This window comes from Camelus ferus, chromosome 30 (genome assembly GCF_009834535.1).
Source record: "Camelus ferus isolate YT-003-E chromosome 30, BCGSAC_Cfer_1.0, whole genome shotgun sequence".
In the NCBI taxonomy this organism is placed as follows: Eukaryota; Metazoa; Chordata; class Mammalia; order Artiodactyla; family Camelidae; genus Camelus; species Camelus ferus.
Window position 1 is genome coordinate 16172686 of NC_045725.1, and position 27443 is coordinate 16200128.

General features: G+C 46.9%; 1 pseudogene; it reads right to left on the minus strand.

The window, feature by feature from the left end:
* Positions 1-2196: 2196 nt before the first annotated feature.
* LOC102511199 lies at positions 2197-27173 on the minus strand (annotated as a pseudogene).
* Between the last annotated feature and the right edge of the window lie 270 nt (positions 27174-27443).

Genomic DNA, 27443 nt, shown 5'->3' on the forward strand with positions numbered 1-27443 from the left:
AATCCCTATTTTCAAGCCTGGCATGGCTCCATGAGCTGTAGGACTGTATGTCTAAAGGCCTGCAGGTCAGTACCACCAGCTACCCACAGACTTCTCAACCCAATGTGCCTCTAAAAGAACTCACCATCCTCCCCCTCCCCCCTTCTTCCCCAGACTGGGCTCCCTCCTTTAAGCGTCCAAGTCGGAACCCTGGGAGGCATCCTCAGTTCTTTCCCTGCACCTGCCACATCCAGTGAGTCTGTCAATCTTCCCAGAACCCCTCTCAAAGCAGGTTTCTCCTCTAAGCATCACTACTGCCTTCTCCTGAGTCATCTGAACTACTGCAGTGACCTGCCGATTAGCATCCCTGCTAATACCTCCAACCTACCACAGGGCACGTGGGTCTATTTAACACACAAAGTTAGTGAAGTTCATTCAGTGTCTTCCCTGAGCAACTACTATGAGCCAGGCACCATTCTAGGTCCTGAGGATACAGCTGTCAACCAGACATTGTCCCCATGCTCATGGACTGTACATCCTAGTGATGAAATTAAAGACCACTTATGGCTCCCAACTGCTTCAGGTAAAAATCAAACATCTTAGGTAGCTCCTAGCAACCTCATTCACCTCACTGGTTGCCCCCACCTCCAAAATTCCAGACATTTTGGACCATTGTTGCTTCCTTGAAAGCACACAGCTTTCTCATTTCTGTACATACCATTCCCACTGCCCAAGATAACTTTCCCTTTTCTGCCTAGTTACCTTGTCCTCTAAGTCTCTAAGGGTCTCCTCCTCCAGGAAGCCTTCCTTCCCTGACATGATTCATCAAGATACCTTTCATCAGAGTCCTGTGCAGGCCTCCGTCACAGCACTTTGCACATAATCTTGTATTTATGGATTTAATCTCCCCCACAGGGTCAGAAATTTCTTTAGAAAAGACCCTACTCTATCCTTATCTCTCTTCCATACCTGGCACACTGACACATAAACACAAAATACTTAGGCATCTGTTCCCTAAGGAGTTCAGTAAATATGTTGCCAAATCCTAGGATCCTGTGAGGCAGACAAGGGGCAGAAACGGTTACCAGCATTGAAGGGGGGTGGGGGGAAGGGGGGTAGAAGAAGCCATAGCACATAAGCAGAGATAGATACTACAGCTCTGTCTACACCACCTGTCCCCTGCACGCCTCTGCCTTCAGGTGCTCCGATACATGAAGACACAAGGCCTGGCCTCTGCCCCTCAAAGGCTCACAGCCAATAGCAAATATGTGCATCAATTTTACAATGAGTTCTTCACGCCCAGCTTTCAGGAGCCTACCTCTGACCCCTGGATGCCTGCCTCTGATGCCATCTCATAAAACAAGCTTCTGGCCCTTCCTTGGATGTGGTTCAGAGAGACCTTGGCTTCCTTTTTATTCCAGGGTTCAGTTTTGCTTTTGCCTTACTGTTCTTCCTAATCCCCTCCCCTCCCTCCCTCCCTCCACCACATCTACACACACAGTGAAAACAGCTCCAAAAAACAAACATGCCAAGGTGTCCTAGCTCAAGGTTGACATGCCAAGGATAAAGAATTTCCATTACACTGTGACTCACTCACCATGAATTCTTCCCAGGAACCATGCTGGACACCACTGAACCCACTGGGTTCTTCCTTGACTTCCCCTTGAGGCATCAGTCATTCTGGGTCTCAGTCCCTTCTAAATCCCAAGGATCACGACTCCAAAAATATGATCCTACAGTTCTATTATCAAGCCTTCCTGTATACTGATGGACTTTGATATAAGATCTAGTTTTAAACACAAGCTCCAGGTTGAGTGACCTCAATGCCATCATTCCATGTGCCAGTCAGACTCTGAACCTCATGGCCCGCTCTTTTGCAAGTGTTTTTAAATGTGTTGCTTTTCTTTGCTGCAAAAAAAAAAAAAAAAGACTGATGTGACTTAAAAGTATTCATTCATTACTGCTTTCCTTTTCTGAACTATAGTATTGCATTTGCTGATTTAGTTCATGATTTTTCACTGCCACAATTAAGCATATACATGTAGTCCAATAAAATGAAATTTTAAGTGTCACAAATTAATGAATACTGGCTCCATCACTTGTAAAATTAAGATAAACTTCAAAACATGTCACACAAATTAAGTAAGACCACGCAGGAAAAACGCTTGGTGCTAGTAACAGGTCAATATATGCCAGTTTCCCTCCTTTTTTTTTTCCCCAACTGCATTAGTCTCTTCCTATTCTTTCAGTAATCTCTTCCAGAGTTAACTACTTCCGTTTGTAGGTGATGAAATGTGTAAGGAATCCACTTCAAGTGCTGGCACTGCTATGAACACGGTCTTCCCCTTTACCTCAACTCAATCACTTTTGATTCTTGTTTGTATTTCCAAGCCCCAGAGCAGTTTTCACTGCAGAAGTTATCTGAAGACAGTCTTATGCTTTCTAGCAGTGGTCTAACACCCTGGGTCTAGCTTCTCCAGGAACACTACACAGGATGGAGTTAGATATGTATTAAACTAAGAGGCTTTCTCTCAGAGGAATTTAAATGCATTTTATTTTTAGACAACCTACACATGTTTTTTTTCTCAAAAACAAGACCTCCACTCCAAGTAAATCACCATCAAAATAAATGAAGCTCAAGATGGCATCAGTTCCATTTGTCTTTTAAGTCCTGGTGTTGTGTGGATGAAAGCAGTGGCTAGCCAGTTATGACGACAGGTGATAGATCCAAAGTAACAGCCAAATTTGTTAGCATTTTCCCATTTGTAAACCATCCTTAAAGAAAATCATATATGGGGTCACACCGTCCTCACGGTCGTCCAGCAAAGCCGCCATGCCATCTGGATTCATGTTTTCACCAATAAAGAACTGATAGTTTTTGAAATTAGCAAGGATGTGCCTGATTGTTCTGCAGCCCCTGTCATAAAAGGTTTTACTCTTTCTGGTCTCTGTTCTTCAAGTTTCCCTTTGATTTGTTTCAAGAAATCTCTGATGTACTTCTTGCAGGCTTCTTTCGTGAAGCTGGTTTCCTGCAAGTGATGGTTCATGACAATATCGACACCAGCGATTACTGTGCTTTCGGTGCCTTCACCCTTGCGCCTTCAGCGGAGGCATTTCCACCAATGAGCGAGTCATCAGTGTTTCCCTCTGTCCTACTGACCGTCTTCCCCTCCACCTCCAGGATCTTGTAGATGTTGGAGAACATCTCATCATGGCTGATGAGGTCCCGGTAGATGATCATGATGGCAGCTGGAGGGAGATGACGGTGGCGCTAGCTTAGCTGGAGCTCTGAGTGAGCGCAGTGCAGCCGGAGCGGCGCTCGGGGTAGGGGGGAGTGGGCGGAAAAGCCAGTTTCCCTTCTTCTTAGACTCTGCTTTGCTAAAAAGCCTGGGCAGAGCTAGGGTCTGATTGCATCAGAGAACTCTGGGGCCATTGGAGCATGTACTTTTTCGTTTCCAGGGATATAACAGAGACCGGGTCACTCAGCATTCGGGGTCTGTCCAGTTTCTTTGGGGAAGGGTCCGCTCTAAACCCCACCAACTTCTGGGTTCCAGCTTCCTTGGCGTATCTTGCAGCTCCAGGGATGCACAAAACCAGGCACCCAGAGAGCCCGTGTCCCAGGGGAACATCCACCCGGTTGAGAGCCTCCCTGGCCTCTGCTGTCAGACAGCTGGGGGCACGCTGAGAGCAGTAGCTGGAGTGAAGAATGACAGAAACAGGAGGGCTGAGTCATCATAAAGAGGAAGTCCCCTCCGCACCGCAATTCCTCAGCCGAAAACCAACACATTACACAGCGGTTCAATTTTCCAGGCCTCGGTGGAACACACAGCCTGCCAATCCTGCATTCTGGTTGAGCCCCTTTATTTCCTGCTGAGGTGGCAGGCAGTTAATCAAAGCCACCTGTCTAATCATACAGCATAAGCTGCTTCACAGAATTTCAGAGGCTTCCCTGGGTGTTTCAGGGCTTGACCCACAGAGAGGGCACTCCCTCCCTGGAACCTGTACAGAACATTCAGGGATGATGAGTTTGTATTAGGCACTAAAGGCATCCCTGCCATACTGAGACAGGTGAAAGATGACAGGTGTGTTCTAGCAAATGAGGTGCCACTGCTTTCAGCATGATTCTAAAGGACAACTTTTTGGGGATTTTTATTTCAGATCTGACAAAAAACCTTAAGCACTGAAACCAGAAAGCAGCTTAAAAGCAGTCTCCGTCATCCTGACCACTACAAGGCTGACTGCCCATGGGTCTTGGCATCACAAGCTTCCCCAGGTAAGAACTACAGCATTGAGGGCAGATGATCTGCGTGCAAAACCACCCTCAGGCCCAAATGACCAAAGAAACCTGCGTAAGATGTTTTACTGTGATTTACACCTTGATCTGAAGACTCAGGAAAGCTAAAAAAATCATTTCCTAAGTTCTGATATTGGGGTTCTTAAAACCTACATGGAGCAGGAGATAAAACTATGTATATTAGTTGGTGTTGATCAGAAACACATATTCTGCAAAACTAAAAAAAAAAAAAGAAAGTGACATCACATCGAAAAGTACCTCATGGCCCTTGTTCATACACTGGTGAATTCTCGATTCCACCCTGGGATAAGCAGCTACCAGAGTGAATTTTCTTTAAGAAAAATGCCAGAAATCAAACTGAAGTTACTACCAGTAGCACATTAATGCAGATTTGAAGCTGGGTGTCTCATTGTCAGGGCTATAAGTAACTGAGCTCCTGATTAGGTCTTCCACAAGAACACCAATGTCCTGTGGCACAAATTAATCACCTGAGTGACATTCCAGATTACCCAAAAGGGCAACACGGCACATGGTATTTTATACACGGTAATTTCAGTAGGAGTATGGTCATGTGCAATGTTTGGAAGATTAAAAGTAAGGGTGTCTTGTGTAGGGCACAAGAATACAGCGCTCCAAGTGCTCACTTCAAAATAGTGACCCTCCAGCTAGGAGGGATCCTGTGAGCAAAGAGAGATGTTATCCTAATAGTAACGCAGGACTTAGAAGAAACTCCAAGTGGATGGCAATTGATAAGCACAGCAGCAAACACCTGGGAGAAATATTGTTATCCTTATAAAAATAAAACCAGGTCAGAGGGGGAGGGTATAGCTCAGTGGCAGAGTGCATGTCTAGCATGCACAAGGTCCTGGGTTCAATCCCCAGTACCTCCACTAAAAAAACCTAATTACTTCCCTCCAAAGTTGGGGGGGTGAACCCAGGTCAGCCTGTGAGTGGAGATTTGAGGAGAGCCTATGTCCTTGCCACCCTCCACCCCTGGGGCCTCGGAGCACACCTCCACCACCGCAGTCAGGACGCACAGGGAGCTGGGACAGCAAGGTGCCAGTGAGGCCAAGGACGCTGTCTGAGCCCTGACAAGAGCAGTTACCCGCCCCAGGCTCTGTGAACGCCAGGGACCCTTTCTTCCTGGCCAGGGCTCCACAGGTGTGTGGTCACCTCACAAAGCCTGCCCTATTTCTGTAAAAACACAAGTCTCCACATGAGTACACACGTATGCATGTAGACATGTGTCTGGAGAATAACAGCAGTTGTCTCTGAGAAAGGAGGGCTACGGGGATGGAGGCTTTCAAGTCTTATTCCAGAGATCCCTGTAATATTTGAATTTTTACAAAATTATATTAATTGTGTGAAATTTTTTAAAGCTTACCAAAAAAGTCAAGAAACATGTGACAATCCACGACCACATGACAATGGTCGTGAGTCCTCTCTGGGTAGTTAAGTTTGGCTCACTTCTTTTTCATAATTCAAGCAGTGAATGCTTCACCATGCCTTCCTTGATGGGCAGGGGCAGGCAGAGGTCAAGTGATGACGTCGAGGTGGAGCTCAAAGACCTTGGGCAGAGTCCCCCAGCATCTCAGTACCCGGTTCCTAGTCCACAAACATCAGATTGAGTTCACATTTGCTACCTACTCTCTGGAAGTACCATGAGGGCATTCAAGACAATATGCTGAACAAGCAAAAGTACAGATTAATAATTCATTAGCTTGTTTAATAAGCACTTCAAACTGGGACGGGCCACACTGCGGCAGCAGTGACTGGAATTAGTCACAGCAAGGGCTGTCTGAGGCCCGGGAATAAATGGTACAAGCTGAAGCCCCTTCTCCGAAAGCCTTTTAAAATGAAGGTGATGCCCACCTGTCCAAGGTGGTTCTACCACGACCCTGCCTGACACTGGCACTCAGTCTGTCTTCCAAGTACATTGCTTGCAGCACTTATTAGAGACATCAGAACAGACTGAAAAGGTCTGCTGTAGAGCAAACAGACCTTAATCCCAAATGCAGCTCTTCTTCTAGTGGTTTTAACCCACAGACTACTGTGAAAAATAAAAATAAAAAGAACCCCACCACTTTTCCAACTTTATATGGATCGTTGGGTATAAAGTCTCTGGTGTGAGGAGACCCGCCACGTACCACAGCTGCAGTCACGTGGCACAAACAACTAGACCTCATTTCATGTAAATACAGTGAGCTAAGAAGTGTCTTTTCTATTATATTATCCTTTAAAACATAGTCCTTCACTAGGAGAGCTTAATATAACTTGAACCAGTAATCTGACCACCATTTTTTAAAACATGACCCATATTAGGGCAAGATTTAAAAGAACTAAAAGTGCTTATGTTCAACCAGCTACAGATCCTGGTAACCTTGAGTAAACGTTTTTTCTTCTCACTCTCAGTATCTGAGTTAAAATCTTCCTAACTCTTACACAATCACCGCTGCTTCTAACTACCTTCCAGCAGTTTATCTACATGCTAATGAGAGTCCTGACTGCTCCCAGATTAGTCAGAGAAGAGTCGTTAAGTCGCTTTGCCTGGCTCTTCCAATAAGCACAGGAGTTGTTCCATTCTATTGCCTCTGTTGAAGCAATGAGGGAAAAGCTACATGTGTTTACATTGACTTGGCAACTGTGTTTTTACCAATCAGAAAAGTTCTTTCTTCTCTGACTAGTTTACAAGACGTAGAATTTCTGAGAATCTCAAACCACGACAAGCTAGATCCAAAAATGCTTTATGAACTAGGGAAGACGGCAGTGTCAGAGATGACTTCTGTGGAAGCTTAATGTGTTTGTTAAAGTTACCTTCAAGTCCTTTAATACTACTGTGTCCAGAGGGGAAACTAGGAGAGCTCTTGGCGTCGTCCGCTTTGAGGACCATGAGTGAGGCAGCTCCCGCTGCGGTCCTGCACACAGAGGGAGGGTCCAGGGAGGTCCCAGGCCTTTTCTGGGACCACAGCCTCAATAGAGCCTTCGGACTATTCCAATTTAAAGTAAAATCTCAATTAACCAAAACTCAGCTATTCAGAACCAGCCCAGTGGGCTTTCAGAAGAAACACAGATTAAAAGAAGATATATTTAGTATTTAAAATCAACTTCTAGGGGACATCCAGTATCAGCATGCAACCAACACAGCCTCCTAGGCCTACCCACCTTTTCAGCAGACTTTATTTTTAGAGCAGCTCTAGGCTCACAGCAAAATTGAGCAGAAGGTACAGAGTTCCCAGGTGCCCTCTGCCTCCCCCACGATCAGCACCGCACTCAAGAGTGGTAACTGTCATGTGTCAGTGTGGGCTTATCAATTGTTAACGTCACTCCAAGACCACAACTTAGGTTTCACTCTTGGTGTTTCGTATTCCATGGGTTTTGACAAATGTCTCATGACATGTATCCACGCTGATGGCATCAGAGTAGTTTCCATCCCTCCCTTCTTACTGACCTCTGGCAACCACCGATCTTTCTACTGTCTCCATAGCTTTGCATTTCCAGAATGTCATATAGCCTTTTCAGATCGGCTTCTTTCACTTAGCTGTATGTATTCAAGGTTCCTCCGTGTCTTTTCAAGACTTGATAGTTCATTTCTTTTTAGTGTTAATATCCCATCGTCTGGATGTACCACAATTTACCTATTTACTTTAAGGATATCTTGGTTGCTCCCAAGTTTTGGCAATTATGAATAAAGCTGCTACACACATTCATGTTCAGGCTTTCGTGCAGATGTAAGTTTTCAACTCATTTAGGTAAATACCAAGGAACGTGGCTGCTGAATCATACAGCAAGAGTATGTTTAAATTTTTTTAAAAAGCTGCCAAATACATCCTTTTCATCTACAGAACAAGTACAGTAAAATCTGCTAAGACTCACATTTCAAAGAAAAAGTTACGCCTTTAGCTTTACTTACTTAGGTATAAAGTGTCCCAATACATTCTAAGAAGTTTCTACACTTTATCTCAGTAAACAGCATTTCCACTTTGATGACAGAGCCAAAAGTTAGGAGCCAACCTTGACACTTCCTCCCATCCCAGCCACTGCCAAGTTCCATCACTTCTCCCCAGGTTCAAGCCAGTGCTGTCTTCCACCTAAGCCACAACAAGCCCCTAAAACAACTTGCCACCTCAACTCCTGCCCCATCCAAACCATTCTCCACAATGTAGCCAGAATGATTCATTAAACCTATATTTACCTGTGTTGCTCCCTCCTTTAAAATCCAACAATTGATTTCCTTTGAATATAGGATAAAATCTAAATTTCTTATTTCACCAAAAGGCCTTAAATGACCTTATTAGGCCTATTTCTTTATCTTCATATCAAGCCCCCTCCCCTGTTACTTACAACAGCCCCTCTGACCTTTCTTACTGTTCTTTCAACATTATAAGCTCTTTCCTGCCTTAGGGCCTTTGCACTGGCTTTTCCCTCTGCTTGAAACAGACTTGTCTCCCCAACTCCAACCAAACCCTTTCCCTCACTGGCTTCTTCTCATCTTCCACTTTCTAAAAGAAGTCACCCAATCTCAAATCTAAAATAGGTGCCCCTACTACTCTTGTGCCATCCTGCTCTGTTTCACTCAGACCATCCATCACACTGATCATCCTACATTTATCTATGCACTGACGAAAAGCTCTGAGGGCAGAAACCAGGTCTGTTTTGTTTACAAGTGAAGACCCAGTGCATGACAGAGAATAAGTACTTAAATGATGGTGGAGTTAAAGAACTGACTGAACAAATATGGGACTTGGTTTTTGGGTTTTTTGTTTTTTAACTCTCACGCAGAATTCACTAGAACTGTAGAGGAAAACTTTGGAGATTTTTACTGTGTGTAACAAAAGAAGTTCCCACAACTAAACCCTGGCATCTTCCCAGGTGGAAGCCGAGGAGAGCAGGAGCACATCTAACATGGAAGGGGGCACACAAAGCCACCTCCCTGAGAACACTAGTTGATAACAGGGACCCAGAGGGAAGGGACCTGGAAGTGATAAATTCAGTCATCAATAAGTGGTTATATTAGTTTGATATAACAAGGTTTTCTTCGGGGCACGTGTCTAAAACAGAAACCACGTGTGGCATATCACAAATATTTATGGCACAAAAAAGGAAGGGGGAGAGAAAGACCCCCAGGTCTCCAATTAGCTCGCACGTGGATGTCACCAAGAACCTCGAGATCCTCAACCAAATCTGCCCTTTCCTACATCAACACCTCCGCTGGGCAGGTGAGCCTCGCCTCCCTCTTCTTAGACATTTAAACTTTCCACTTCCCTTTCTATCTTATTGGCAAAGCCCTTTCTGACCATCAGAATCCACAATTACATCTCTCCCTCATGTGAATTCCTAGTTCTTACTATCTATATTCGTGCAATTTAATCATGTGATGCCTTTATAAGAGGACAATCATAGACTCTTGGAGTATAAAAGGACCTGGAAAGACCCCTCAAGATCATTTGGTCCAAAGTCCTCATTTTCAAGGGAACATCCCCAGGCCCAGGGAGATGACATGATTTATTCAAGATCAGAGCCCACCACTGAGAGCACTCAAATGGGAATGTCTGTTGCCCAGCTCCCAGTCTAAAGCCTGCCTGGTCAGTCTCCCCAAGAAGCCCTTCCCCCTGAGGAAGGAGCTATGGTTGTCAACCTCCTGGCATATGTCGAAACTTGTTGATTATCTGATGACTAGGTTAAGAATGAAGATGTTTATGAATCAGAAAAAGAAAAGGCATGAATCACCATGAAGTTCGGATTAAACGTAAACCTGCACCTGTGCTCCCACTGCACCGTGGGGTCTGCCTCTTTATCTTCACTGTCAGTCAGTTCCAGAAGAGAGCTGGCTGCATGAGGCACTACAAATTCTACAGCTCCTCTCATGCGTGAAGACTAACAACCACGAGAGACAAAGAGAGGTTTAAACTCATTACGCGGATAGACTCTGAGGAAGTAAGACGGGTTTGACTACAGCTGTCAGTCACTTCTGAAAATAAACAGATCCCAGTTATGACACAGTCTGCCTCAGAGTCAAGTTAAACAAACCCACAGCTAACCATGGGCACATCTCCCCTGAACTTTGGAAAGACCTAAGAAATCAGGCACAAGGTTTGGTGCAACACATGGTCCTTCCACTCCCTATGTTTACAAAAAATGCTTTCCTCCACTTTCTGACCCAGATAGGTCATGGTGATTTCAATCCCTACAGAAAACTTTTCATACATTCCACCCCCCTGGCATCTTCAAGATGCTTCCATATATTTATTATCTTCCTTGACCCCCCACAACCATTTCCCAAGGCTGGGCCCAAACTTACAACCCAGGAAACCTCAGGCTGAGAGAGGTGAGGTGACATCCCAAGTCATCCGGCAGCAGCAGAGCCCAGGCCCCCAGCCCCCGGGCGCTCCCCAGCCCAGCACACCATCAAACCGCCGGCTTCTCACATGGCCGCTTCCTCCCCTGCCCACATCACGTCAGTTCATGACTCCTCCACCTCCCTGCACAGACTTACCTCCCAAATGGCCTAACAGCCATCTTCTACTCCAAGGAAGTGCCTTCACTGTCCTCCATCTCCTGTGAGATGCTCCACACCTACAGTCTCCCTTCTGCCACCTGCCTGCTTCTCAGGGTCCTCCAGGTCCCATTGTTTGGCACACCCCAGGTCCCAGTGGCTGTCAGCTCCCGCATCCCCTGTGGCACCGACTCTCCCCCTGCTGCGCACCCCATTGGGTATGACGTGTGCTGCCCTATTCAAGACTGAGCAGGAACTGTTCAGACGGCAGGAACTGTTCTGTTCAACCTTCATCCACCCTTACAGAATCAGGACAAGCACATGCTCATGAACGAATGTAACAAAGTTGGGTCCTGGAGAGCCACAAAGTGAACAGGGTTTATGCAGCCACAGGCGGCACGGACAGGAGTGAGAACGGCTCCTCTTACATTCATGGGACCAGGTGCTAAGCACAACATGTCAGCGTCAACACTTCCCAGTTAAGGATGAAATGTCAGGCAAGAACATCCAATGTAAAGACAGAAGCAGAAGCAACAATGGGGTTTGCCAGGTGTGCACCTACGCCCGTAACTTGGGATCAATCCAGGGTAATTGCTCTCCTGGCAACTGTACTTTGTATGAGTGTTTTTTTAATATTTAGCAGCCATCTACAGAGGGCAAGGCTATATATATATATACCAGGCTCTCTAAGAGTTACCTTTGCAGAGGCCACAGCCATAGGACTTCAGTGTTGAAAGGGGTCTTACAGGTAGGTCCTGGGAGGCAGCCCTGCTCTATAAAACAGAATCCAGGGACCAGCTAGTATTTACTTAATTTCAGAGACCATCAGCAACATCCTCCAAAAGAATAGACATTTTAATCCCCCCAAAAGCAAAGACCATCTCAGGAAAGAATGGTCCTTAACTGACTACATCCTGTGGACAAGCCACAGAGCAGGGACACTGCTCATGAAAGGTTGGCCAGCCCCTGTTTTTTAAATACCTCCTGTGGCGGGAGCACAAGAGGGCAGCTCAGTGGACCATTCCAGTCTTCCAAAAGCTGTGTCTCAGGGCTGGAATTCCTCTTGCTAAGACTTTCACCCTCTAGTCACAGCTGTGACCTTGGGGAGGGGAGACAACAAACCTTAAGGGCTGGCACACAGTAAGTCCTCAGTAACACAAACCCTCCCTGCTCCCTGCTCCCTGCTCCCTGCTCCCTGCTCCCTGCTCCACTCTCGGTTACAGGCTAAGCTCAGAACTACCTGGAAGACAGCGTTTGCATCCAGTGCCCATCCCCAGCTCCAACACCAACCCATTCTGAACTCATTCTCTTCTCCAGCAAACGCCCTGAGGTGTCTCAGCCATTTCTCACACGGTTTGGCTTCCCGCCTCCCTACTCGATCCAGCCTTTCTCCCCAAGATATGCTTCAGTTTGTCAGTGTTCCTCGCAGAGCACAGGACTCACTAGTGGCGAAGGGGGTGGGATGAAGCCCTAGAAGTCATGCTTGCCCCCTCCCCCTCTCACTAGATGGGGAAGAACCCCCTTTCCTCTCACACCCCTCAAAAAGCGCACACTTACGCTCAGCTGTGTGACTAGATCACAGACATGGATGGGATTTAGAGGATGGGGATGTTAACAAGGACTGGTTTCCAAGAGCACAAGTCACTCATATATCCCACCTTCCCCCAAAATCAGTCTGCAGAACAGACACGCAGCCCTGACCCCGCCTGCTGTAACCCTGACGCCTCGGTTTCCCTCAGCCCGGGAAGCAGAGACACCACTGACCCCTGGACGCATCCTTGGAGAGACAATCAAGTTCTAGACAGAGTCCCTGCCCTGGGGCAAGGCAACCAGAGTTCCAGGGTCCTGAACACCGTCAGACACAGCAATTTGGGCAGGATCCCCCTCCCCACTGCTAAACCAAAGGTGGAGGTGAAAGTTTCTAATGGAAAAACAGCATGAGGTTTTTTGTTGTTGTTGTTGTTGTTGTTAATTAAAAGATGCCTACTTCAGGAAGCTGAGAGGCTGAGGAAACTTGCCAAGGGCAGGGCCACCAAATCTGTGCTAAACTGGTTTGGCATCTTTTTTTTTTTTTTTAGTTTATGGAAATGACCACATGCACATAGCCTGCCTTCCAGGCCCACGGCCACCTGCTACACTGCACAGTCGCAGTGCTTCCCGGGAAGGCAGAGGCTCGCCCCTCACCAGGAGGCTTCACATGTTCTCAAATTTCTGTTTCCTTCTTGCAGGAAAGGGCCCTTTCTGAAACTGTTCTGCCTGGCCCAAACTCTTTGAATCAGGTTCTAAAATTTCTGCACTTAACATACTTCGACAGCAACAACATGAGGAAAACCACCTTCCGAACATCCCCTCACTGCCCCACCCCAAGCGAGTTCCTGCCAAGCCCTAGCATGTTGCTGAATGTCATCACCGCCTCAGACAGGGATCCCTGCACCCAGTTTTTGACACCACAAGTTAAGGATCACAGAAGGATGTCCACTATGTTGTTAAACAATCTGGAAAGCCCACACTGATCTCCTAGTGAGATCAGCCTTTCCATATAAGATGCCTTGTCTTCAAAGAGCAAGTTTTGTATTCAGCCGCCAACAATGCTCAGCCACAGCCTCGTGGAACCCAGGAGATAAGGCGAACACCAGATCATCAGGGAATCTGCGGCATATCCTAGGAGCCATCAACCACATCACATGAACCCCTTACGCACATCCCCTTCATGGGCTGATGCTGGAGGTCATCTGATCAGACTACAGAGGGTCCACGGACTCCCAGGTCCCGCACTGTGCCCACCTTCCTGAGGCAGCATCGTCTGCAACCCAGAGGTCAGCAGGGCACCACCCAGGCAACTGGAAAATGCGTCTTCCGGTTGTGCAGCGTCTCACAGGCGACCTCGCTCCAGCCATTCCGGCCTTGCCCAGCCGGCTTCTCCCTCTCACATTCTGGCGTACTAACAATAACACCCACAGACAAAGCAAAGTGCCCTCGGCAGAGACTCCCCCTTTCACAAGCTGGTTGAGGCAACCACGTTTTAAGGATCAATGACTTTTTGTTCGGTGTTCATGCAGCCGTAGCTAATAACAAAAGCGACTTCATGGAACGCAGTGCAATCAGCAGATCCTCTGAAATGGATTGCTTCCAAAGTTGTCAGCTTTCCAACACACAAAATGACCCAAGATCTCATGTAGTCAGACTTCCAGCGAATGAGAAGTCCAACCAAGCCCACTTATATGTACTCCTTTTCTCCCCATCCCACCAGGTTCCTCTCCAAAAGAGAAGTCACACAGAGGAATCAGTCTAGCCTGATGGAGAACTCGGAGTGAGTATCGAGCTTGGCCCCCGCTCACTCAGAGAGAGGTCTTCCCCCTGTACAAACTCCACTCTCCCAGGAGACTGGCCAACAGGGGCCCCATGCGCGTTCCGGTGTTTCCCTCCCCGGCGACGTCAGCCCAGCCCTGCATGCTTCACCTGCAAGCATTTTACTTTCCCAGCCTGTCACATTAAGGGAGAAGGGGAACTGCTGGCAGCAGTTCTAGGCAGAAACAGAGTGTGACTCTCCTGGGGCACATAATCTTCCCCTCCTATCTTATTCCATTATCTTTAGGCACCACCAGCAGCCCAGGTGCCTGATACTGTGGGATACTCTGCACTACATTTCCAACAGGACCATGAGCACCCTTCTTAACAAAAAACAGTCACAGGTGCAGTCAGCATCTCCTAAAAAACACTTCATTCAGCAGAGACGAGGCACCTCTCACAAACCAGGGTTACTCCAGCTGCGGCAGGATGAACAAGTAACCAGGGAGCTAGCCCTCCCGTGCCGGCCTCAGCGCTGGGTGACGACTTTGCTCATGTCAGTAACAGGAGGAGAGAGGAGGCATGAACGTGATACAAACTTGAATTTGCTCTGAGAACCCAAAACACAGATTAGATGGCCTCTAACATCCCTTCCATGTCTGCGGCCTGTAAACTTCACATGTTAACCATGTAGGCAAAGAACAGAACCCTACTATTTTTAACACTAACAGCATCGCAAAATAGTTCACACTATTGCAGGTGCAACATGCCAGGTAAAGAAAAATGCAAGGAAACGAAATGTCTCTCTGCTGCCTGAAACCACAAGATGGTTTTTAGTGACGGTTTTAGGTTTTAGACAAGGAAGCCAACAGATCCTGGTGCAGGACTCAGACCACAGAAGTGGCCGTCAGGGGACTCACACTCCTAACCAGGGTAACTTCTGCATCATTATTTGTACTCTAGTGATCTTCACAAGTAGTGACTCAGGTCTCATTTTCACCTTCTATTTCAGGCCTCACATGGGCCTCCCAAAGTCTGCACCTCATTGTGGGTGGTAACCTCTTCAAGCAAAAATACCCTGGCCTGGCCAGTGACACTTCTGTCTTGGCTGTCAGCACATCCCACCTGCGAATGGTGAGTCCACTGAGGAAGACAGGTAGCTTAACTGACCATTGAGCACACCCCGCCCCATTTTACAGGACTTTCATCTGAGGGCAAGGTCCCCTTGATAAGGTGTCTCTGTCCATTACACACAAAATCTGTGACTCTATGTCCCGCATGAAATTAGATCTGCTTCATAAAATCAAGCTTTCCAAATTGTGATTTTTTAAAACTTTCGTTTCTGTCAAGTGGGACAAGTGCAAAATGTCCCTTCACGTTGGAGCCAAGCTAGGTTAGGAAATGTTAAGACCAGGCGTCAACTCAGCGCTGATGTATCACAAGGTACATATTGCTTTGTGAAGGCCCCCCACCTCCCTTCTATCAGCAGGGGCTGCAGCTCATCAGGTAGCTGGCAGGGCTCCAGAGTGCCTTTGGTGTGCTGGGCACAACCCCCGCCTTGCAGGGGGGTACCCAGAGCAGGTGGCTGCAGAGGGCGTGGCTGTAGGTTTGCAGGCCTGGAAAGCTAACTGATGACTAACTCAGGAGACTCACGTCTACCAGAATGCCACTGATTAAGATTTTAAATAACTGGGAGACCAGAGCCAGCCAGATTCCCCTTCTCCCGGGGGTCTGTTCACTCCGAGTAAGAGACGACTTGATGGAAGGTTCCCTCAAGCTACAAGGCTGGTGGATGGCTCTCCCGCACCCCGGGGTTTGAATGGTTCTTCAACAAGCCAACATTTTCTCCCAACGTGATGGTTAAACTCTTACCACAACCTGTTCCTGTCGTCCTCTTATCAGTCACCAGAGGCGTCACTACCTTTTGCCAGGTATCAGGCAGCACTGTCGCTCATGCCTTCCCCAGAATACACACTGGCCTCAGGACTTACTGGCCACCCAGCTTATGAGCGATCCTCCAGGTGGGTTCACCTGACTGATGGGTAACACTGGTAACAGAAGCCCCCATTATTTTCTGAAGTGGCCGTGCTTAGTTCAGTTAAGCCACAGAAAAGACAGGCACAGAAAAATGTTAATTTTTTTAACCTGATATTTAAACAATTATTTCTCTAATAAGAACTTTTAAGAGTTACAAGCTCATTGCAAATAAATAAAATTTGAGCTGTTTTGTACATAAAATATGATGTAAAATTTCTCCTCCTTACTCCCACTTCCCACCCCTACCAAGAAAAACTACTCATTTGTTCAGTTTTTATTTCATAAGATTCCTCATCAGGAGATTAGGTTGAGTTAAATGTCTCATGAAATCACCACTGATAGGGACTCAATGCGTGGCTTTGGGGAGATAGAGGGGCACACTGGAGCTTCTTCCCCCAGCTATAACCTACTGCAGCAAAAACCAAGTACAAGTATATAACATTTCACTATATAAAGGTCACAATCTTGGATATCAACGTATATTTCATTTGGAAAGAACTGCCATTTTTCTAATGCATATGCTAAATCAATGGTTTCAATCTTTTAAGTGAATATAAAAGATGCCAAGAAAGGTTTAAAGGAAGAACTCCCTGGAAAGGATATTGAAGATCTACATGAGTTAACAAAATCCCCTAAGCGTATCTTCAGTGACTGCTACCCTGGCAAGCACTCCTCAGCTGGGAATGTTGGAACAAAGACCAAAGAATTTACCGTATTTCCTTAGGAAAAATCTTCCTGTGCATTGCACAAGCTTTCCTCTGCTTTCACCTCCTTGTACGCATCACAGTTTGAAAGTTCAAACACCATTATTGTGCTTTCATCTCCTGCGATGTGTTGGTAGCACAAGTCTCCAGGTACTAAGGACGAATTTTTTCTTTTTAAGATATGAGACTTTCTAGTACTGACCTCTCAAATAAGAAGGTTTAAGTTACCCGAAGTGATGGGTATAAAGGACCCCTGGCATCTGTTTCATTCATCCTCACTCCGTTTCATATTCTGCTCCAAACCATTCACCCTCCCCCTTCAATCTAGAGATTATCTGTCAACCATTCCAAACTCTAGAGACCCGATCTACAATAGATGAGAAACAAGTCATTAAAGGCAAATAGCTACAAGAATCAGCACTGGATTACCCCAGGGAAGATCATGGAAACCCCTTTCCTCCTTGCGGTCCTCTGGCCCAAATACTCCCGGCCCTTTAAGACCCAAGCCCTCCCTGAAGCCCTCTCTCCCTGCTTCCCCAGCTGCGACAGGCAACAAACCATAGTCAAGAGATTATCTCCTATGCCGAGGGCTCCTTTCAATTTTTTAAAGCAATATATAACTTAAAAGTTCAAGCCTCCAAAATTAATAAAGCCAAGCCCATTTGCCATCTGCCCCCATTTGTGAGGCAAAAACACTTTACCATTTGTAAAAAAAACCTATGTATAAAGGCCACTGCTGCCCTGGGGGGCTTACAGTCTAGGTTAAACCAGTAACTCAGAAATAAAATAAACCACTGGAGGAAGCTGTAAAATTTCACATAAAGCAAGGTTCTACAGTATTTATGTTGCACTTGTATGAGGGACCACATGGGGCCTTGGCTGGCTTTTTGTTGACTCTAAATTATTCAGTGCTGCACTGATAAATTGCTAATTAAAATGCTAACCCCTAAGGCACCAGTCCAGCTGGGAATGACCCTCTTGGTTTCATTACTCCCTCTAACAGCATTGGAGGCAGGACCTCTGCACTTGCATTCCTCCCCTCCAACTGCCAAAGTACCCCGAAGGGCCTCCATCCTCACAGCTAAGGAAGTAAAGCAAAAATCTGGTGACTACTGAGGTCCTTTTAGAGGCCTGTAGTCCAGAAGACTCAGAAAAAGAAGGACACTTCAACATCTGGCATTTTAGAACACGGGCTGTCTCTTCCTTGAATATGCCTATATCCCCTTTGTGTCTCCTGGGGGAAGGGGACAGTTGCCCCATTAGGGGCCTCTTCACCAAATCCCCTTCCCCTGCCAACTGAGATAACTGAGCGCTGCCCCATCCCTGCTACTCAGCTACACCAGTGCCATCCTGGACACCAGCTAAAAACTAAGGAAATATGGATAAAATATAGACTTTCTTTGGTTAATTATCTGTTCATTAATTGTAACACATGTAACAGACTAAGATGTAGATGGGAAACTGGACATAAGGTAAAAGGGAACTCTAATATCACAATTTTTCTGTAAATCTAAAATAAGTTTATTTTTAAAACTAACATGAAATACTGATGAGAATATGGAGAAACTGGATCCGCTTCATAATATCTGGCAGTTTCTTAAAAAACTAGACATGCATAACCATACCACCCAGCGACTACACTTCTGGGCATTTATCTCAGGAATGAAAACTTTCTACACACACACACACAAATCTGCACACCAATGTTTATAGCAGTTTTTTTGTAACAGCCATTAACGAACAACAACCCAGACGTCCTTCAGTGGGTGAATGGTTAAATTACAGTACATTCTTACCATGAAATAATACTCAGCAATAAAAACAATGAATTATCAATATACTAAGCATAAATAAATCTCCACAGTATTGTGGAGAGAAAAAGCCAGTTCCGAACGGTTACAAACTGATTCCACACATAACACTGAGAGAAGTATAAATGGAGAATGGATCAGCGGTTGTCAGAGGTTAAAGATGGGTGGGGGCAGGTGGAGGTGGGTATGGCTGGATCCTTGGGGCGATGGAAACGTTCTATACCTTGACTCATCAGTGACCAAATCCTGGCTGTGACACTGTGCTACACTTTTGTAAGGTACTGCCATTGCGGGGATTGAGGAAAGAGTATGTGGAATCTCGGTGTGATGTGTTACAACTGCGTGTGAATCTACAGTTATCTCAGAATAAAGTTTTTTTTAAGTCATGAGGCCTGAACAAGCAGGAGGCCTAGAGGAAGGAGTGGGGAGGCCCCCATGGAGATCTGGAGTCAGGACCCAGATACAAGTGAGTGGGGGTCCTTCAGCCGGGGTGGGAGATGGGCCACACATGCAGGGTTGAGTCTGCGGAAGCAAGGCCCCCAGAGAAGGGCAGATACGGAAAGTGAGGCCGGCCTGAATCTGAAGGTATTGGTGTGAACTTCCATTTCTTTATGTTAAAAACCACAAGGGTACACGTGTATACATACAGGGGTGTGCTGTCTACAGTCACTTCCCAGCTCTGTCCCGCTTAAAGGGCCTGGGGACAGCAACACTCCTGAGCAACCACTTACTTCTCCACTAAAGAACCAGGGCTCCTTAGAGAAATGGTAGGTTCTGGGCTGAGGCAGAGACAGAACGAGTCTGAAACATCGTGTTGTGTGGTTAAAGGTGACAAGAACGTGTCAAGAGGGCATAGCAGTCAGTTTAAAGGAGTGCCCGCTGACCTCCTCTGGGACAATTTGAACATGAAAATAAATGACTATCAGGTACTAGAACCCACTGAACAAAACACAAACTCACAAGCCCATACAGGTAAGTGAATCCATGGATACATACGGGGAAAGACAAAGTGCTCCCTTACAACAGAAGCCAGCAGTTAAGCAGAGAAGGAATGATGGTAATAACAAGTCACCACGTGGCAACCACCACATTAAAAATAGGTTCAAGAAACGTGGAGAAGATAAGATTAGTAGCTAAAAGTCAGGTGAGAAATAAGAAATTTCTATCATCTCAAAGTAGCTCCCACAAAATATTTATTACAAAGGGGAGAAAAAAAGGAACTTCATGGAGGAGAAACCCAACAGACACCCTGTGAAAATGATCAAAGTTACCGCCACCAGCAACGGGACAAATCAGACGTCATGTGCCAACCCAACAGGCTGCAGTGGTCAACACAGCACTCGGCCCAACATACATGCCCCAAACGGAGGGCTTTCTAACAGTCACTGGCCTGTGACCTTCAAAAACATCCAAGTCTTGAAGCCAAGGCAAGACCGAGGAAACGTTCCAGACTGAAGGAGACAAGAGCGATGACAAGTGGGTGTAACGCGTAATCCTGGATCGGATCCTTTACTATAGGAGACATTACTGGGTCACTTGCTGAAACTTGAAGCCCAGGGTACACAGGAATTCCTTGCATTATTCTTGTAACCCTTCTGTAAGTTAGAAATGGCTTCAAAATGAAATTATCTGTATTATATACCTATTTTTAACAGAAAAGGGCAGCTTTTGCTCTTTATTTTTCTACCTTCCTTCTGCCTCAAACACAGCCATGCTGGCAGGAGGTGAAGTCCCCAGATAAGGACAGAGAACCAGAAAACAGGAGCTGCAGGACGGCCCCACCAGCCCAGTCCCACCCACCTTGCCACTTCCTATTATGTGGTGGGAAATAAACCCCATGATGGTTCAAGTCACTATAGTAGGGTTTCTGTCACTCACAACCAAAGCAAGTATAACCAACATACTTAATTAGGAAGAAGATTACTCACTTAGGTACCTTGGTTTTGAGAGAGAATGAACTTAGAAATAAGAGGGAAGACTATTCCAGGTGGATACGGCATGGACGCAGAAGAGCTCAAGGTACATTCAGAAGATGCTGAGTGGACTGATTCTGCCGCTGGGAAAAGGTGGGCCATACAAAGCAATGATCACCTGACAGCATATCAGTCGTGATGCTCCGGCTACAAGAGAGGCTTCAAAGTGGCTTAAACAGAAAGACACTTTTATCCCACGTGAAGCAAAGTCTAGAATTCGAGCAGGTTCTAGCGTTGTTTCACCCAAGACACACAGCTGCACAGGGGAGGGGTTTTGTCAAGATCAAACTTCTCCCAAGAAGTCAAAATGGGGGTGTGGATGACCCTGGATGGGCAACCAACCATCACAAGTGGTCACTGTTTACTGAGGGTTGAGCACAACCCACGTATTTCACCTTTAAAAACAAATCCGAGAGAGATTACAGAGGAAAGAGCAGAAGAGGCTCCTCACCTGACAGCCAAATCCAGAACTAGATTCAGAAATGCTGCAACAGATCCCCCTCCTTGTGCCTGTTTACCAAAAAATACACATGGGTCCTAAAGGGTATCGGACCCCAACAGCTGCTCAAAGTCTGTTCCATCAGCAAAGACCTTCATTCTGAGGACCCCTGGGGGCCTGTGTTCATTAAAGCAAAACTGCACCAGGACGGTCCCCAACGTGCCAGTGCAAGGGAGTGAATGACTGAATGCAAAGAGACTGGCCAGGCCATTTCTCGTACAGGATGGCCCAGAAGAGACAGTGCACTGGTGTCACCTCCCATGTGTTCCCGTTTGGTGAGGTCCTAGCACAGTCCGCTCTGGCCAGGCTCCGTACCGAAGCAAGACTCCTACTCCGTGAGGGTACATCTCATTCTCACACTGAAAAGATCTGTAACGCAGGTTAGCAGAGTCTGCCGACTGCAGCATTACTCTATAAAGTGCATCTTCAACATAAGGTCATTTTATTTGTTTAAAAACTATTTCTCGAGGACCTTCTACGTGCTACACACGTTCTAGGCCCTGGGGATTCAGCAATGAACAAGCCAGCTGCTGCTCTCAGGGACCAGAATCTAGTCAAGGGAGGCAAGCCAACAGAAGCGCCAGGCATTGATAAGCACAAAGAGAAAAATAAAACAGGGGAATGCACGGAGTGGGTGGCAGAGAAGGCGTCCGAGGACCTGCCAAGAAGCCACAGGCGCAAAGCCCCGGGAGAGAACACGGACCCAGCAAGACCAGGGCAAAGGCACTAAGGTGGCAAGAAGCCTGCAGCGTTCAGTGAACAAGCAAGGAGGTGGCCAGCAGGGATGGAACCAGCAAGTGAGGAAGACGGGGATGCTAATGGGTCCCAGATTCCGTAGGGCCTTATAGGCTCAGCAGGGTTTAGGTGCCAAAAGCAAAGAGAAGCAGCTGGGTGGTTTTAGGCAAAGGAGTGACAGAATGACCGGGCTAGTGCGTGGAGAACAGACTGGAAGGAGACAAGGGAAGAAGCAGGGAGCCAGTTAGCCGACTGCTGCCACTACCCAGGCCAGAGACCCGGTGGGCTGGAGAGGTCAGGGGTGCAGTGGTGAGAAGTGAGGGTCTGGGTCCTGTTTGGAAGTCGAGTTAACCAGACCTGCAGGCGAACTGGATGTTGAGGGGAGGATGCCTGGTTCTGGGGCCTCAGGACTAAATCCCGGAGGATTAGCTGGATCAAGCCACTTCCTGGAACGAGACCGCGTGGCGAGAAACAGGAATAGCAACTACTTTGCTCCTAAGTATCTTCCATTCTGAGGGAGTGGCTTTTGGAAACGTACATTCACACCTTCAGGATGAACCATTTCACTCTCCGTAGAAAGTCAGGAAAAAATATGCAAGAGGCATATTTGTTATTTTTAAAAGATACAGATTGTGACTCGGAGATGGACACTTTCACACAATCTTAGACACCGAAGACACCCAAGAGGTCTGGTCCTACTCCCTTCGTCCATCAAATGAGGAAACTGAGGCCCAGAGCGATGCAATGACTTGCCCAAGTTAGAGAGCCCCGTGTAAGTGTCACTAGTTAGTGTCAGTGTCACAGGAGCCATTACTCCAAGTGGAAAGGTCCACGCTTCCTCCACTGCACCACACTCAGCCTCTGGGCTACTTATCACATGGAGCAAATCAACGCACACTGCAGGCTGTGACACCAGAATACACCAACAGACCAGAAACTAGAAAAACAGGTGTAACCAGTGACATGGAACTTCAATCCTTTAGATGCAGACAAGCTACTGAGTCTCCAGGAAAACACACACACAGAACAAGTATGCAGGGAGATGGTACTCCCTCACCCCCATCAGCCCGTCTTTCCTAATAAGGGACACCCCCACAATGCCATGTGCTGGAACCCTTGACTTCAGGGCCTGAAAGCCTGCCTGCCAGGCCTGCCTCGCAGAGTAAGCCTGAGCAAGTCACTTAACAGTTCAGCGTCTCAAGCTCCTTTATCTTCCTTACCTCTGAGGGCTCTAGTCAGCAAGAGCAGTGACAACTCTACGGGAGCACAACTTGGAAAGCATCGAGTGTATACAAAAATATAATATGTTGCTGTTAAGAATAACGAGCTGGTAACTTTTGATGGGGAAAAGCAGAGGCCAACCCACTGGGGAGGACGGTGCCACTGTCACTTGGTCCCCTTCCAAGGACATCTGTTTGCTTCACACCTCAAAGCCGCCTCTCCCTCACAACACGGCCAAAATTAGGGGACTGGGGCAAAGGAGTGATATATTTTTAGACATAGATGCATATGTGTGAAATGGAAGGAGTCTTACTTTTCTTTCATTTGATTATACAAATGCCTTACATAGAGTGCGAGTGATCTGCCTGATGCAGACGTGCTGCGGCATCAGAAGCCACCTGACCTCAGGCAGCAGGCCCTGTTCCTAGAGAAACACACCCCGTGCCAGGGCTCTTATCAAGTGACAAGCAGAGTGATGGCCGGGGTTGTCGGGAGGCAGCCAGCCACACCAGGACATCAGCACATCCTGGATCTCTCACTGATGGGACACTTTATCTAGAGCCAAAATCATCAGCTTCCAGGGCATTACAGGGAACCGATGTCATTGTAAGGCAAACCAGGTCCCAGCCAGCCTCTCAGGGTATTTGGCCCCACTTCACTGCAGCTGCCTTTCTTGGAGGACTGGCTGCAAGGGGGTCCTCGGAACACCAGCCCAGCGCATGGCAGAGGCCACACTGCGCCCACTTGCCCGGACTTCCCCACTCCCCCACCTCGATCGCCTTCCTCTCTCTAACCCCTCCCGTCGTTCTCACCCTTCTCTCATCTGCATCCCAACTCACAACCTACACATGGTTTCCTCCTTAAAAAAAAGAAAAAGAAGTAACAGGTGGTGCTCTCACACTGCCTTTCCACCTCCCACCACTAAGTAACCACCACCAAAACATGGAAGTAGACCACATTTTAAACTGGTTTGTACTGAACTGATAAAGCTTTGTCATTCCCGTTCTTCGAATAAATTCAAGTGAGTTGGAAACCTACTGCAACACGCCCAGTGTTGATCACCACGCTCTTCAGAAGAACTCAGAGGGAACACACGAACGCCACATGGCAGGCCCTCACTATTCCAGGGTTCTAGCTCCTCTTCTCTGGCCTGTACACCCTGGGCCCCACAACTGTCCCTCATGTGATAGTTTCTAGGTACTTCTCCTTTCCAGGCATCTACCTCTAGCTCTATTTATCAAGATCCCTTAAAAATAGGTCATCAACCTCAGAATGGAGTGGAGTGGAGTCACACTAGGGGCTGAGGGAGCTGGATTCTAAAGTCATTAGCAGAACAAAAACCATGCAATACCAAAATGAGCCCTGAAAGTCCCTAACACTGTCCATCACAGGGAGATGCTTCAAGAAAGAGGCTCACTTCACTTCAGAGCCTCTTCTAGAGGCTCTGAGCTGCCAAAGGAAACAGATTCCCCCCTTATCGCCCTCCCCGCAAGGCACAGCCTCACCAAGCAGGGTAATCACTCACACAACTGACTTTTTCTTGTCTTTCAGCTGGTTTGTTTCCTGGGGATGGCTTGCTTTTGCCCGGCCCACATGCTGCACACTGACATGTAAATGCATCCGAGAGCCAGACTTACCCAAGCTGGAGGACAGTGCCACCATCACTTAGTCCCCTTCAAAGGACATCTGTTTGCTTCACACCTTCCAGTTCATCCTCCCCTCAACCTCTCACCCTCAGCCCAGGCCAATACTTCACGATGGCCAACCAGGAGCCACCAATGGGCACAGTTCTCGCAAAGAACTTTGTAAAACTTCCATTTTGAAGACTCACTATTGTAAGTCACTGTCTTGATAAGAGGTCGTAAAGAGGTCAATGTGATAGCAATCTCGCTGCAGTACATAAAATCAATAGCCTTTTCTAAAGGCGGCAACAATTTACGCAACTACAATTTTTTGCCTAGAAGACAATCGTGCACTCTTATGATCATCATTTATCATCCCAGCTGAAAAAGCTGTTGGCACAGTGTTCTCGCCTGTATTTCTGGTTATGTCTGAAGTCACCTTAAGTCCTATTAGTGCACCAGCAGCAGACAAACCGTAGTTACCACTTACAAGCACAGAAAGTGCTATGTTATAAGGTAGATCATAAACACCAAGCTCTGGAAGAACTTTGCATTGATAATGCATTCAAAACATTGAAACTGGCAGAACTAAAACAATGACAAAAGTCAAGATAACCCTAACTTTATGGATACAAGTTGGTCCTAAATTTTGTTCTCAGGAACAAGTTCCAAAAATGGTACAGCTCAGTGTTAGAGGCAGCTCTGAAAAGATTCATGTAAATACTCTTCCATATTTTGGATAATATTGTATTTTTATGCTCTAAAATGGGTACAATAAACCCTTGTAATAGCATATAAACATTTTGTTCATTTGTATTTTTGTACACCCCCATTTTCATCTTCCTCTTCAAATGGCAGGTGATTTACAGAAATCATTCTCTGACATCACTATGTGATGTTTTCTCCTTCTTAAAAGGCTACACACACAAAACTTCAGCCTCATCCCACCCATCCAATCAGGTGTTTCCCCTACATCCACCCAGCTCTCCTACATTGCAGATTTGAGCCCCCAAGGTGGGAGGGAGAAAAAGCAGTTTTCCAAGTGAAAGAATGGGGCTTTCATGCTTGTTGAGTGGCTCAGAGAAGGAACAGCTCGAGATGCTGAAGGCCCCCAGGTGGTGAGATTCTGAGCTTCATCACTACTCACTGTGTGGTTCTAGGTGGGGGGACCTGCCCTTCTCAATGCTCAACAGGCAGGAGACACAAAGGCCTGTTGAAGGACTGACAGGAGGGAGAGGGGAGACTTCCTCTCTAACCACTGTCTTAGCAGCTGCCACGACAGCCCAGGAACCTCAACAGCTTCCTACCACATGGGGCCACATCCCATCACTCTGGTCATCGTGGCACTCACCACACCCATACAGAATTTATTACACAGAGTGTAATAAGTGTCTGTACCTTTTACACCCAGCGCTGTGTCTGACACCAAGATGATCCTCAAACATCTGTGTCTGTTACATGACACTGCCCAGCCCACTGAGACCAGGGACGGAAGACATTTCCGCTGTGGGAGAGGGCAGTTCTGGTGAATGTGATGAGCTGAAAATGGACATCTCCACAAAGCAGAGCTTCAGACTCAGAGTTCACAGCCCAAACCAGCTCAGAGTAGCATCACCGCTACTTCCCACCCCGTAACACTGTTAAACTAGAAAGCATACGACTGAGAACCATCGAACTTCCTGTCTCAGTGCCATCAACTCAAATTCTAACCACTGTTTACCACAATGAATAACCATGTCAAAAACTGCAGTTTCTTATGGTGATCAGTAACTTTGCAGGAAAAACTGGAGATGCATAAATATAGCTCATCAGGAAAGTGTGACCACTGAATCCTGGCAAAGCACAAGAAACATAAGGTGAGATTTTAAATTCCAGCACTACGCCCAGAGTCAACTTACAGGGTGAGCTCAAGTGGAAAACAGCTACAGCCTAACTAATTATTTGCTGGGCACTTAGCTACAACGTGTTACACACAGGTTACAGTTCCAGGGCTGCTGGTGTTATTTACAGCTGTGGACACATCATCATCCTTTGGCCAGCATTTAGGCAGCTTCTGATTGAGAAGATGGTTCACACTGCGACTTGAGCACAGTTCAGAGTGACACCCTGAGCGTCCGCCCCATTCAGTAAGAGCTCTCTGCATGGCTGCGTGTTCTGTAACCCCAGCAGCCTGCTGAGTGGCATCTGGTTCCACGCCGCCTGGTCAGATTTCAGGGATGTTAACACAGCAGGCAATCCCTGGGGCCTTTATTAAGGATGGCTTACAGATGATTAAGGAATGTTAGGCAAGGAAGCAGGAAGTAAATGGAGAAAAAGGAAAAGATGTCGAACACTTCTAGCAGAAGAGGTGGACAAAATCCAATAAGGAAAAAAAATGTTTATTATTGGGCTACTGTAATACAGATGTTAAAGCCCGTATCTCAGCATTGTTTTTAGGGTGTAAGAGCAGGTTAGACATGGAAACCACCAGCAGAAACCATGGCAGGGATTGATGATGGTCAAAAACCAGATCAGAAGGTCAGGCAGAAGGATCAAGTAGCATAACCATGATCTAACAAGAAGTGGAACCAAGCCAAGGACCAGTCCCCCAAGCCCTCTTCTACAGGGATGAGAAGCAGCATCTACATCTGCGCTAGTTCTCCTGGTCATTCTAACGCACCCCTCAGTGGAAAACCTTGACTCTGGTGCCAGCAACATCCACAGCCCCTCTGGAGGGAAGCACGCGGCTCCCTGTGACTGAGCCATCTTTGGTAGTTCCCTGGGCCTGAGGAGGCCAAAGCCACACGG